Below are 12,912 nucleotides of genomic sequence, written 5' to 3' on the forward strand. Positions count from 1 at the left end.
TCGTGACCAACGCCAACGGTCAGAACACAACGGAAGGACCCTCCCATTCTGGCCGTATTGTCAATGGCATCCCAGTGAATATTTCAAATTATAAGTATGCACTGAGCATGCGATTTGACGGTGAATTCATCTGTGGAGCTTCCATCATCACTTATTCACATGCCTTGACTGCTGCTCATTGTGTGTATAATTATCAGTTCATGTCATCACGCGTGAGTTATCAGCATATCGCTCTTCCTCTATATACCTAATAATCAATGCGTTAAATGAATGTTTTAGCTAACTTTGTATGGAGGAAGCACATCTGCTTCTTCTGGTGGAGTTGAATTTCCTGTTGTCCGCCTAGTATATCATCCTTCTTACAATTCTTATAAATCGAATCTATCGGATTACGATGTAGCTATCCTAACTGTCCCTGCAAATTCCTTCAGTGGAAAGCCAAATATGGCCCCATTAGCGCTGCAAACTAAAGAACTGCCGGCCGATACAAGGTGCTTCGTGGTTGGATGGGGGAAGAGAGCGGATGGGGAAAATGAACAACCGTCTGTAAATCAATTGCTCTACGCCAACATGAACATTGTGTCACAGAGCGATTGTGCTACAATGTGGGCTAATTCCGAGCATCGTTGTCCAGCATGCAAGCAATCTATTACCTCCAAGTAAGTGAACTGCACTAAGACTTGATCGCCAAATTACATTACCTGATTCCTGATTGATTTTGATCGATTCTTTTTTTTTCGATTAGCATGGTTTGTGCCCAGTACGGTAACAGTATGGACACGTGCAGGGGTGACAGCGGTGGCGCATTGGTGTGTGGAGGTAGATTGACCGGAGTTGTGTCGTTTGCTCTTTATTGTTCAGGTATATGGCCATCAGTATTTGCTAAGGTAACTGCACCTACCATTCGAAACTTTATTCGCTATTTCGCTGGAATTTAGATACTGGATATGTTGCAAAGCAGTAATAAACAGATGTGTAATCATATTGTTGCGTAAAATTTCTCAACGTTTATTTGGGGAAGAAAATTGGCAATGTAGTGCATATCACAACCATACAAACAGTAATTTTTTGAAATAAATGGATCATACAATAGTATTTATGTGATTTGTTATGAAAATAATTGTTGTATCTACACTGAAAACTTTATTTTTGTGATTCACAGTAAAATTTTATCGAATTTGTTGAGCTGAAGATTCAGTAATCCTTTCAGTTAAACATGCCCAGACTCATTCAGACATTCAGACTTAACAACATGCCCATCATGGGTTCAAGCCCTGAAAAGACCGTGCCCCCATACGTAGGACTGACTATCCTGCTATGGTAACAATAAGTCACTGAAAGCCAAGCTCACTTCACTAGTGGGTACAGGCAGGCCTTGACCGACAGCGGTTGTTGTGCCAAAGAAGAAGAAGAAGTCTGTAAGCGCCTACCAAATCAGCTTTTTGCACATCACAAGCAGCAGGACACCTCGTTGTTTTGTTTTGATATTCTGACGGACAGGTCGATTTGACAGAATGATTTGCTGCATTTTCAGTCATTTGTTTTATTGATCCAGTAAAACGACTAATATGACACCGATTATTTTGGAAGCCAAGTGTGCAACGGTTATTTTGATGTGATATTCTATTAGTGTTGGAGCAACTGCTGGAGTCGAACAGTTCGAAGCGGAGCGGAACAAATCCGTTTATTTTTTGAACGTGTTTCCGCTGACATCACTAGCGGTTGAGATTTAATAAATAGATGACGAAAAGTCGTCCTCTTCTTCTCTGGCAAATCGTCGTTACTAGATTGGTAATTATTGGTAGCTTAGAAAACAGAAAGAAACGCGCAAGACTTTATCCGAAATTCTCCTTCGAGTAAACATTGGTGCCGTGACCAGGATAGTGTCGAAATACTGATTAGTCGAGAGTTTTTCGATAAAGTAAATATTATCTGCGCGCGCTTACGCTAACAAGATTTGATCCGCTAACAAGATTTGATAATGCAAACAAGATTTTGATCCGCGACTCATAAAACTGCAAGCTGCTTTGAAGGCAAAATATAGGCAAATTCCTCGTAGCGAAGGGTCGCAGCATAGGGCCGGCATTAACTCGCTGCAAGGCTAAAGCTGCCCACCATAGCATTGCCCGAGTTCGATGGCGACTATATGCAATGGCTAACTTTCCACGACACCTTTGAGTGTCTTATTCACGAAAATGATGAGCTTCCCGGCATACAGAAGTTTCACTACTTTCGCGCAGCCGTAAAAGGCGAAGCCGCACAAATAATTGAGTCGATAACGATAAGCTCAAATAACTATACTTCTTCTTCTTCTTCTTTTTGGCCCAACAACCGCTGTCGGTCGATGCCTGCCTGTACCCACTAGTGAAGTGAGCTTGGCTGTCAGTAACTTATTGTTACCATAGCAGGATAGTCAGTCCTACGTATGAAATAACTATACACTGGCTTGAAAAATGCTCACGGAAAGATACTCAAACGAATACCTGCTTAAGAAACGTCACTTGCAGGCTATGTTTCGCATCACACCGGCTAGGAAAGAAAGCTCAGCGGCATGGCATCAGCTGGTCGATGAATTCGAGCGTCATAAAAAAAACGTTGAGCCATTTAGGAGAAAGACAGATGAATGGAGCAACATTTTGGAACATTTGTTGTGTTGGAACAAAACTGCCAACAACAACACTACGCGATTGGGAAGAGCATGCGCCAAATAATGAAAATCCCAGCTATGAATCACTTATTACATTTTTACAGTGCCGTATGAGAGTTCTAGAAACGTTGTTAGTAAACAAATCTGAGACATTAAATGATGAAACACAATCCTATGCAAGACGAAATAATTTTACACGCACTTCCAGCTTTGCCACAACTGATCGCGAGAACAACAGATACCACTTATGTAGCGGAATTTGGGGCAAGTGTGCCATACGGGGCAATAGTGCCACCAAGCATTTTTCCTTAAAAACTTTAGTTTTATGATCAATTGTGTATACAGTTGGTTCCTTTCCAATGACTAGGTATACTGAGCCGAATTTCTTATAAACCAATCGATATTCCCCATTGTTTTGAACTGATTTATATTGAGTTTCAAAATTGATCAGAATATTATAATTTTTGAATCCAATCAGATAAGCTCTCAAAAATCAAGCAAACAATCAACCGAGAAAATATTTACACCACCGTATAGCTGAGAAAACGTGAAATTTTTTGTGGGGTTAGTTGAAAAAAACTTTCTTTTTGTCACTGAAAAATTCAATTTCAAAAAAGTTACAACTTTTGGGGCAAGTGTGCCATCTCTGTTTGGTGCAAGTGTGCCACCATCTTTCATAGGCGCGAGCTGTCAAAAATGTAAACATTGTTGTAGCGAGCTGCGGAATGGTGCGCTATTGTGAGCGGATTCCACGCCAGAAAAACAGAACAGTAACAAACCATATTGTGGTACAGTTGGTGGTCAAAAAGGGTTCATTGGTGACTAAATACATGTAGGAATACATACACTAGTGGTACAAACGTAATTATTTCCTATTATCTAAGAAATATGATTATTTTAACCAGGTGGCCGTCTTGCCCCATACGAGTGGCACTCTTGCCCCATAGCCCAAAAAACAACGTCTTTTTGGACCCTTTTTAAAACGCTTCAAAAACTGTTTTATTTGCACTTTTTTCAAGCGAAACTCATTTATAAGTGAGGAAATAGATGTAAAATGGTTATGAGATTGAAATCGGCTTTTGAAAAACACGTTTTAGTGAGTTATAACTTGAAATGCTTAAGGTGGCACACTTGCCCCAAGTTCCGCTAATATGCCGCACACTATCATAAAATGCCAGCGGTTCCTTGCCATGAATCCTGCGCAACGTTACCGAACAGCGCTTGATGCGCGGTTATGTCTAAATCGCCTGCGGGACAATCATAGAGCTCGAGATTGTTCCTCGCAGTATAAATGTCGCCACTGTAATTTAGCACACCACACAATGTTACACTCACAAGGCACTCCCGGCACATCCACTACTACACCAGTACAGCTAGCTGCGCGGGATGAACCGGTACACCAAACACACAACACTAACGATCCAACGGCTTACACACAACGTAGTTTTGTAGCTGCAGTTAGACAAGCACCTTCGCAGGTATTGCTCCAGACTGCACTATTGAATGTTGTTGATGCACATGGCATTGTGCATCCTGTTCGTGCACTTTTGGACAGTGCTTCGCAGCCTAATTTAATGATCAGCAGGCTCGCTCAGAGGTTAGCATTGTGAAATGACACTGTAAATATAACCCTCAAGGGGGCAGGTATCTCCACCAGAACGGTGAAAAAATCGGTGCGAGCTACGATCGCCTCGAGAACCGAAGATTTCAAGTTGGGTGTTGAATTTTTGATTGTTGACAAGGTGATAGCTGATTTGCCAGCGCATGATATTTGTACTCGCAGCTGAAACATACCGACTGAAATCGTTTTAGCGGATCCACAATTTTACAAATCATCCCAAGCTGGAAAATCAATCGACATCATTCTTGGCGCTCGTCATTACGCTTCATTCTTTGTGAACGTAAATCAGCACAAACTTGCTCCGAACCTTCTGACAATGTTGAATATTTGGTATTTGGTTGGGTTAGGATTGGGCCCACCACTCCTCAAGATCCTGCACCGCCGAGCGATTGCACCACTACATCCACAATCATCTGCAAGGCCTCTCTAGGGGATTCTACGGAACGCTTTTGGAAGCTAGAGGAGCTAAGTATGAAATAAGCGTACTCTCCCGATGAGTGGCGATGCGAATCCTTTTATAAAGAAATCACTCAAAGAGACGATTCGGGTCGGTACATTGTGCGTCTACCCAGACAGCCTGATTTTAACCAAAAGCTTGGCCTGTCTAATGCAACTGCACTTCACCGTTTTGAGTTGCTGGAAAAGAGGTTGGAACGGAATCCACAGCTCAAATCCGACTACCACAATTTCATGAAGGAGTATTTGGAGCTTGGCTCAGATAAGAAATGATTCTGACGACGAAAATGCTTACTTCTTGCCGCATCATCCGGTTTTTAAGGCATCCAGTTCTACTACAAAAGTGAGGGTAGTATTCGACGACTCGGCAAAGACAAGCTCAGGCTATTCCATAAACTATGTACTTTGTGTTGGCCCTATTGTGCAGGATGATCTACTGGACATAATTCTGCAATTCCGTATATACAAGGTCGCCTTGGTCGGTGACATAGCAAAAATAACCGGCAAATTGCGCTACACCCAGATGATCGCCGATTAGTTCGAGTACTGTTTCGCTTCACGCCAGAAACACCTGTACACATATACGAACTGAACACAGTTACGTACGGACTTTCTCCGTCCTTGTTCCTTGCTACTAGGACACTGCTTCAGCTAGTAGAAGATGAAGGTGCCAATTATCCACCATGGAAGAGACTATTGATCTGCGGCGAGAGTTGTCCGAGTTACTTGCCAATGGAGGATTTGAATTGCGCAAGTGGACGTCTAACTTGCTTGGTGTGCTTTCCGGTCTGAGTGCTGACCATATTGGCACGCATATCATCACTACATTTCGTACCCAATGAAACAGTCCAGGCCCGGAAAGCATCAAGCCCGAAACCGATGATCTATGCTTCGATTCGAATGTCGGCATCGATGACACCTCTTCTACTATGCGATCGATCTTATCCAACATTGCAAAAATGTACGACCCACTCGGACTGATCGCACCTATACTTGTTGGAGCAAAAATGTTAATGCAGGAGCTATGGCTGCTGAAATCCGGCTGGGACGAACCTGTACCGCAACAAGTCTACAAGAAATAAAAAGCAATTCAAGAATTTCACACTTTCACCGATGCCTCCGAAGATGCCTACGGAGCATGCACATACGTACGCTGTGAGACCGCGAAAGTTCCATATGGTCCTTCAAAATAGCGTCTAAGTAGCTTCCTTATGCCACGGTGCCAGGGATTATTTTTCTTTGTGTTTTATTTTCAAGCAAGCGTCATCGGTGAAATAAAAAACGAAGATTTGTTTCGTTTCAGCACATGTATATATTTTTAAATCCTTTGTATTGATGAATTACACAAAATTTTACACAATTTACTGATAAATCATAATCACTTCACTCAACATTCATTCTTCAATTAACGAATCTAACTTGTGCAGCAGCAATGAGATGATTGACGGCGTCAGTCTTTGACACTTTGACAAGAGCCACCTTGTACCGGTGTCATGCATTAAAAAGCTATGAAGTTCCACCAAGTTCGTTACACGTTCTTAACAAGCCTTAAAGTTCTATCATGAACGATCACGGTGTCCCGATAGCATATAGCACCTTTACACGCTATATTCGTCCCATCAGCTAAGCAAATCTCCGGTTGTCTGGACGAATATTTGATTTTCAAAAAAAAAAAAAAATCATTGTTTATTATATGTAACGTCGCGCCAGAATCCAGATACCACAAGTTTCCTTCACATGCTGATGTGACACATCTCCTTTTTAGGGTGAACTTCTTTAACTAAGTTGGCTCTGGCACCTCTCCGGTTGTTTTTCATACAAAAATCTTTTCGAACGTCAGCCATCAGTGGACAATCTCGAATAAAATGTCCCTCTTCTTGACAAAAATGACAAACGCCACGTTTCTTCATCTTTGGCAAAGCCTTGATGCTGGTTCCAATCTTCAACGCCTTTTCATCACTCGGGCCACTTTGAAAATCGTAACATTCTTGCCTGCGACGCCACTCGTCGCGCAATTTATTCTTTACAAAATCCACCGTGATTTGATCCTTCGGGTAGATTTCGATGACGTTGATGAGTGTTCCGTAGGACATAGGAAGTCTTGAAAGCATTACAGCCACAAACTGTCGAGGCTTTAAGCCCTCATCTGCCACTTCCAAACGATTGTGCATCGCCGTCAACTGCTTAAGATGCTCTGGAAGATTGCCGTCTTCTGGCAGCTTCAAAGAACACATCTTTCGCATTATCGTCATCATCGTATTCATAGATTCTACTTCGTGAATTCCCATGAGAGTGTCCCACATTTCCTTCGCGGTAGTTTTCCGGCAAATGTAGACCAATTGATCGTTTTCCACGGCCAAACCGATCATATGACGCGCCTCTCCGTCTCTTTCAGACCAGGCCGCCATCTCTTTTTCCTCCGTTGGCTTCGGTTCTTTCACGGTTTTAATCAGCTTCTCCTTGGTCAGCTTCAGCTCCATTTTGAACTTCCATATTACAAAATTCTGGTCGTTAAGTTTCTCAATCTTGTCGTTCGCCATTTTTTCTTGCGACAGGGTTCAACCTTTTTCGACCAACCAAGCACTTATGAAACTCCAGAAAAAAATGAAACGATGAACTCCACTGATTCTAATTCAATTTAATACGCGTTACACTGGGCCCATACCCTTTTGAAAGTATGTGTAGTGTTTAACGTTTATTGAATCAGAATGAACATTTAATAAGATATAACAAGCCTACTATGCAACTCTGATATGTTGCTTATTCCAATAAAACAAAGATGCCTCAAAAACTGTGTAAAATATTTATATGAAACTTAGTTTTGCAGCTGTTTTCGTACAAATAGCAAGAATCACATCCATAATATTGATTTCTTACATAATTAGACCGTAAAAAACTTATAAATTTGGGATATAAAAATATTGACTAAAAAACTGTATTAAGACTGCCGTCTACCCAAGCCAGGAAGAGTGTGCTTGATTCGAAATCGATTTTTCACTCATGAGTTTTCACTTTTGGTAAATCTATACACAGTGGAGCGCCGTTTATCCGGGTACCTTTTATCCGGCTTACCGTTTATCCGTGCTGTTGAGAAATGACAGTTCAGTACAAAAGTGACATTGCGTTATGAGGAGGATATTTGAAAAAGCGGTTATAAGAGCACTTTGTCATAACAAAAACACTGTAATGCATGGCAAATTTTAAATATTCTCTTTGGAAAGACATGAAGTTAGTGAAAACTGGGTTATTTTTATCAAAAAATAAGAAAAATTTCCAAAACATAACCAGGAATTGGTGATAAAATATATCATTTGACTCATTATCCGTGTTATTCGCTTTGCACACACCTTATGGTGGTATGAGAATAGGTTTTAAGACTTAAAAATCGTTCAGATGTTACACTAAACTTAATTTAATAATGATTTTCTAACTCCCATACAAAGAGCAGGATTGTTGTTGTTACACCACTTTGACACATGGTGTATGGTGCCTGGCGGTTTACATTCGATGATCGGATCCTGAGGGGATACGGGCACGATATAACTATCCCAAGTAAAAAAGCAATAATGGAATATTTTAGTTTTTTTCGTAATAACTCAGTTTCTTGGGCCAGCTAGTTACTTAGAAGAAACTCATATCTGTTGCTTATTTTTGTAAAGAAAAACAATACAAAGTGTTAACATTATCCCATAAAATATCTAAAATGTCCTGTTTTCACTAATTTCATAACTATGGCCACTATAGGAACATCCCTATTTTGCGTAACTATAATGGCACTATGGCAAAAAAAAACTCATTAAATGTGAAAATATGGTCAAAAGGCAATGAATTTGAGTAAATCAATAAAATTTCATCAAGGCATTGTTAAAACGATAAAAATTGCGCTGTTATGTGGTCATATAAAGCGTTAACAAAAATATGAGTTTCGTTATGAAATCCTAAGGATTTAGGAAAACGTTAACAAACAAACAAATTTCACAAAATATGGGGTGTTTCGATCGCTGTAATGGAATGGCTCAATTTACACCTGTTTCCATCTACGTTCGAATCTCGTGCCATTTGCATCGAATCGCAAACCACCTGCTTTGAATCGCATGCCACTACGATCGAATGCGTGCAACCATGGTTGAATCGCGTGCCAGTACGGTTGAATCGCGTTTCACTATGGTCAAATCATATCCCACCGGTCACCAGCACTCAGATATCAGCTGAGATTGAAGCTGGCTTTGAAGCTGAGTTGGCGAAATTATTCAACCGATCCGTCGGGTCCCGAAGCCGAAGCAAACCCGAAGCCGAAGCAAAACCCGAACGGGGTTCGGTACGACCCTTCGTTAAAATAGCCCCCTCCCCCTTTTTTGCCAGGATTTCTTTCCAAAATGATACAGTGCGGACCATTATATCAACATGATTCGATTTATTGGATATCGAACCAACATAGAATACAGAAAAAAAACACACACAACACATGCACAATAATCACTGCACTTAATTCTAAATTAACGCACATAATTTAAAAAACACTTTTTACACTCGCACAAAGAAAAATTAAAATCAGCACAGCACTTTCTGCTCCACATCGCTGTCGCGCCTAGTTCTTCTCGCTGCACTGTACGGGCCACCATCTCCAACACCACCCCAAGCGAAATTTTTCGGGGATAATGAACACAAACTCATGCCATCTATTTCTATTCATCAGCTCTACTCTCTCACACGCATCGATGAACTTTTACACATCTTTTTGTTCATTGTGCTATATTTGAAGGGTTTAAAACTGATTAACGATTCATGTTCATGAACTAGTAGTGGTCAAATGGTAATGGTGTAATGTTTGCACCATGGTCGACATGAGTTCAATTCCATTTTTATTGTTCGTTAACAATTCGTTAACGAATTATCCCCGAAAAGACCAGCGAAAACCAGCGTGGTCGGGAGCTTGGGACGACACTGCCACAGGTTTTGTTGTCTCCGTTCGCCGTGAAACACACATGAAATGGAAGAAAAATGATATGAATTAGAAGGGGGGATGTTGGTTGATAATTTTAATCACTTTTACTTACCTTAAATTAGAATGATCTCCATTTTTACCCAACAGTCAAAAGCCGAAGAGTTTATATTGACCTTTCACTTTTTCTATCTGTCTCTCGCTCTAATTTGAGCGATTTTCCCCTGATGAGTGTCCCCGAGCCTCCTCGTGTGGTTGTTGTTGTTGGAAGTTGAAGCCGAAACCCCCTCGTGCGCTGCCAAAATCAGCGAAGAACGAAATCGAGTGGCTCAAGCGAAAAAAGAAAAAAAAATGATGAACGAGTGTGCTGTGACAATAACACACACGCACGCACAAGGCGACACCCGAAATCTGGTGCGATACCGGCTTTCAGTGGAGCAAGTACACACATGCACACATTTGACCATACCAGCGCTCTGTTCTAGTGCAGGTAGTTTTCTGCAGTCCACGGTGATACTACACACAGCCACGCACTTGGCGATACACGCTGTGTGGTGCGGTGCGGTGGACGTTCAGAATTCAGTGGTGCAAATACACACATGCACACACTTGGCGACACACGCTCTGCTGTGCGGTGAGGTTTGTGTTCTGTGTCCAGTGGTGCAAATATACACACACACGTACTTGGCTACACACGCAGTACGGCGCGGTTGGCTTGGCAGAAGCGCATACACACATTCACGCAGTAGGCTTTACTTTCAGTCCAGTGAGGTTGGTGCTCGTGTGGTGTTTCAGCGCTTGGCGGATAAACCCCGTAAAAAATGGAGTTTTGTTTAATTTGAGGTAAGTAAAAGTGATTAAAATTATCAACCAACATCTCCCCTTCTAATTAATATCATTTTTCTTCCATTTCATGTGTGTTTCACGGCGAACGGAGACATCAAAAACCTGTGGCTGTGTCGTAGTGTTATAGCAGTGGCCCCTACAGTGCAGCGAGAAAAACCAGGAGCAACAGCGATGAGGAGCAGAAAGTGCTGTGCTGAATTTGTTTTTTTTTCACTGTGCGAGTGTAAAAAGTGTTTTTTTTTATTATGTGCGTTAATGTAGAATTAAGTGCAGTGATTATTGTGCAAGTGTTGTGTTTTTTATATGTTGGTTCGATATTCAATAAATCGAATAATGTTGATATAATGGTTCGCACTGTATTATTTCGGAAAGAAATCCTGGCAAAAAAGGGGGAGGGGTCTAATTAAACGAAGGTTCGTGCAGACCCCCGTTCGGGTTTTGCTTCGGCTTCGGGTTTGCTTCGGCTTCGGGACCCGACGGATCACTTGAATAATTTCGCCAACCCAGTCCGCAAAAGCCGAAGTTTTGTATGGGATCGTGTCGTACACATATGGCCCCACTTACGTACCCACTTGCAGTAGAAGTGTAAATGTGGTTTCACGCACACATAGACACCTTCCACCCGAACGATCGCGTTCACACATACTATAACGCTCTGATTTCTTCTACACCTCACGCATACCAATGTGTTTGCTCCACCCCCTTTTCGGATTGCTTATAGAAATGATGAGGCACACATGTTTACTTTTGCTGTATGCACACATTCGCATGCGGTTTATTCCACACTTTTTCTCTCCCTTCCAACACGTGCTTTGGCATACTCGCACTGTGGAGACGGCAGAACGGTCGCCCCCTTCCAAATTTACCGTTCTTCCTCCTCTCGATCTTTTTTCTTCTTACCGCGTACGGGGTACCATCAGAGCTGCGCGCTGGCTTTAGTTTTTTCTCCTCTCGTTCTTCCTTTCTCCTACCGCTCCCGGGGGCTGCGCGCGTTTCGACAGGTTCTTAGCGCAATCCAGTGCGTTGTTTTGTGGCTGAGTTGTGCTGAACGCTGTCAATAAAAATGAACCAATAATTAATGCATGTAGTACGTATTACTTTGGATAGTTTTACGTATATGATGAGAGCAACACTTACCTTAATATTTTAAAACTGGAAAACAATTTCTTTCCGTCACCTACTATAAAGATTGTTGATGATGCCAACAGGTAGGCGTTGATGAATGGCGCATGCACCTGTAACTTTGAAGACGATAAGCATTAGTTAAATTAGTACATTGAAGCACATATGAGATCAAGAAACTTACCTCAACAATTTGCTAGGATAAATCATTCCACAATGGAAGAAGAAGCAACACTGCGCAAAACGTAAACAAGGAAAGTAGGGGACACAAGAAATCGCACATCACTCCCGCACATCCTTCCACAACGAAAGTTCTGGGCAGACTGAGGATGCCTAACTCCCAGATGAGTGCGATAGCAGAAAAAATCATGGTAGATCGAGAGAGATGGGTAGACTCGATGTAGCGCAATCCAACGGTAGATGCATGTGTGTGTGACCAACGAAAGACTTCGGACCCCGCTCCTCGCGTTTTTCATCCATCGTTGTTCGTCACACGCACACACCTCTACACGCGCAGCGGTTTGCTGTCCAAAATCTAGAGAGAGAAGACAGGGCATCTCGCTTTGGCACACAGAAAAATCTCTGAAAAACTTCGGCTCTGCTACTTGGGAACTCAAGTTCTTTTTCAAGCGCGTATTCAAGCGATCTCTGAGTGCTGGTGCCCGGTGGGCGGTGGGCAACAACCACACGAGGGAGCTCGTGGATACTCACGAATGGAAAATCACTCAAATTAGAGCGAGAGACAGATAGAAAAAACGAAAGGTCAATATAAAATCTTCGGCTTTTGACTGTTGGGTGGGGATGGCTCGAACCTTTCTTCGTGCAAAAAGCCGAAATTAGTTCGGGTTTCGAATGGGAAAGAAGCAACCCACCGGTCACCAGCACTCAGAGATCCGCTGAGATTGAAGCTGACTTTGAAGCTGAGTTGGCGAAATTATTCAAGCGATCCGTCGGGTCCCGAAGCCGAAGCAAACCCGAAGCCGAAGCAAAACCCGAACGGGGTTCGGCACGACCCTTCGTTAAAATAGCCCCCTCCCCCTTTTTGCCAGGATTTCTTTCCGAAATGATACAGTGCGAACCATTATATCAACATGATTCGATTTATTGAATATTTTATATAACATAAATACAAAAAAAACACAACACATGCACAATAACCACTGCACTTAATTCTAACGCACATAATTTAACAAACACTTTTTACACTCGCACAGAGAAAAATTAGCACAACACTTTCTGCTCCTCATCGCTGTCGCGCCTAGTTCTCGCTGCACTGTA

At 42.1% G+C, this 12,912-nt stretch overlaps 2 long non-coding RNA genes across 3 annotated transcripts; one reads left to right on the forward strand and one right to left on the reverse strand.

Moving 5' to 3' along the window:
* The first annotated feature begins 11 nt into the window (after positions 1–11).
* On the forward strand, positions 12–4,834 carry LOC125907457 (uncharacterized). The gene is made up of 3 exons (XR_007452668.1): positions 12–212; positions 280–659; positions 746–4,834. It is a non-coding gene; the product is annotated as an uncharacterized LOC125907457 (long non-coding RNA).
* Positions 4,835–11,252: 6,418 nt separating this feature from the next.
* LOC125907455 (uncharacterized) lies at positions 11,253–12,254 on the reverse strand. 2 transcript variants are annotated; one of them, XR_007452663.1, is made up of 3 exons: positions 11,819–12,254; positions 11,650–11,747; positions 11,253–11,563 (listed from the first exon to the last, which is right to left on the reverse strand). It is a non-coding gene; the product is annotated as an uncharacterized LOC125907455 (long non-coding RNA). The 2 variants fall into 2 exon arrangements; XR_007452662.1 differs by having other exon boundaries at positions 11,650–11,753; positions 11,819–12,253.
* Between the last annotated feature and the right edge of the window lie 658 nt (positions 12,255–12,912).

The sequence above is a fragment of the Anopheles coluzzii genome, chromosome 3, assembly GCF_943734685.1.
Source record: "Anopheles coluzzii chromosome 3, AcolN3, whole genome shotgun sequence".
Classification (NCBI taxonomy): Eukaryota; Metazoa; Arthropoda; class Insecta; order Diptera; family Culicidae; genus Anopheles; species Anopheles coluzzii.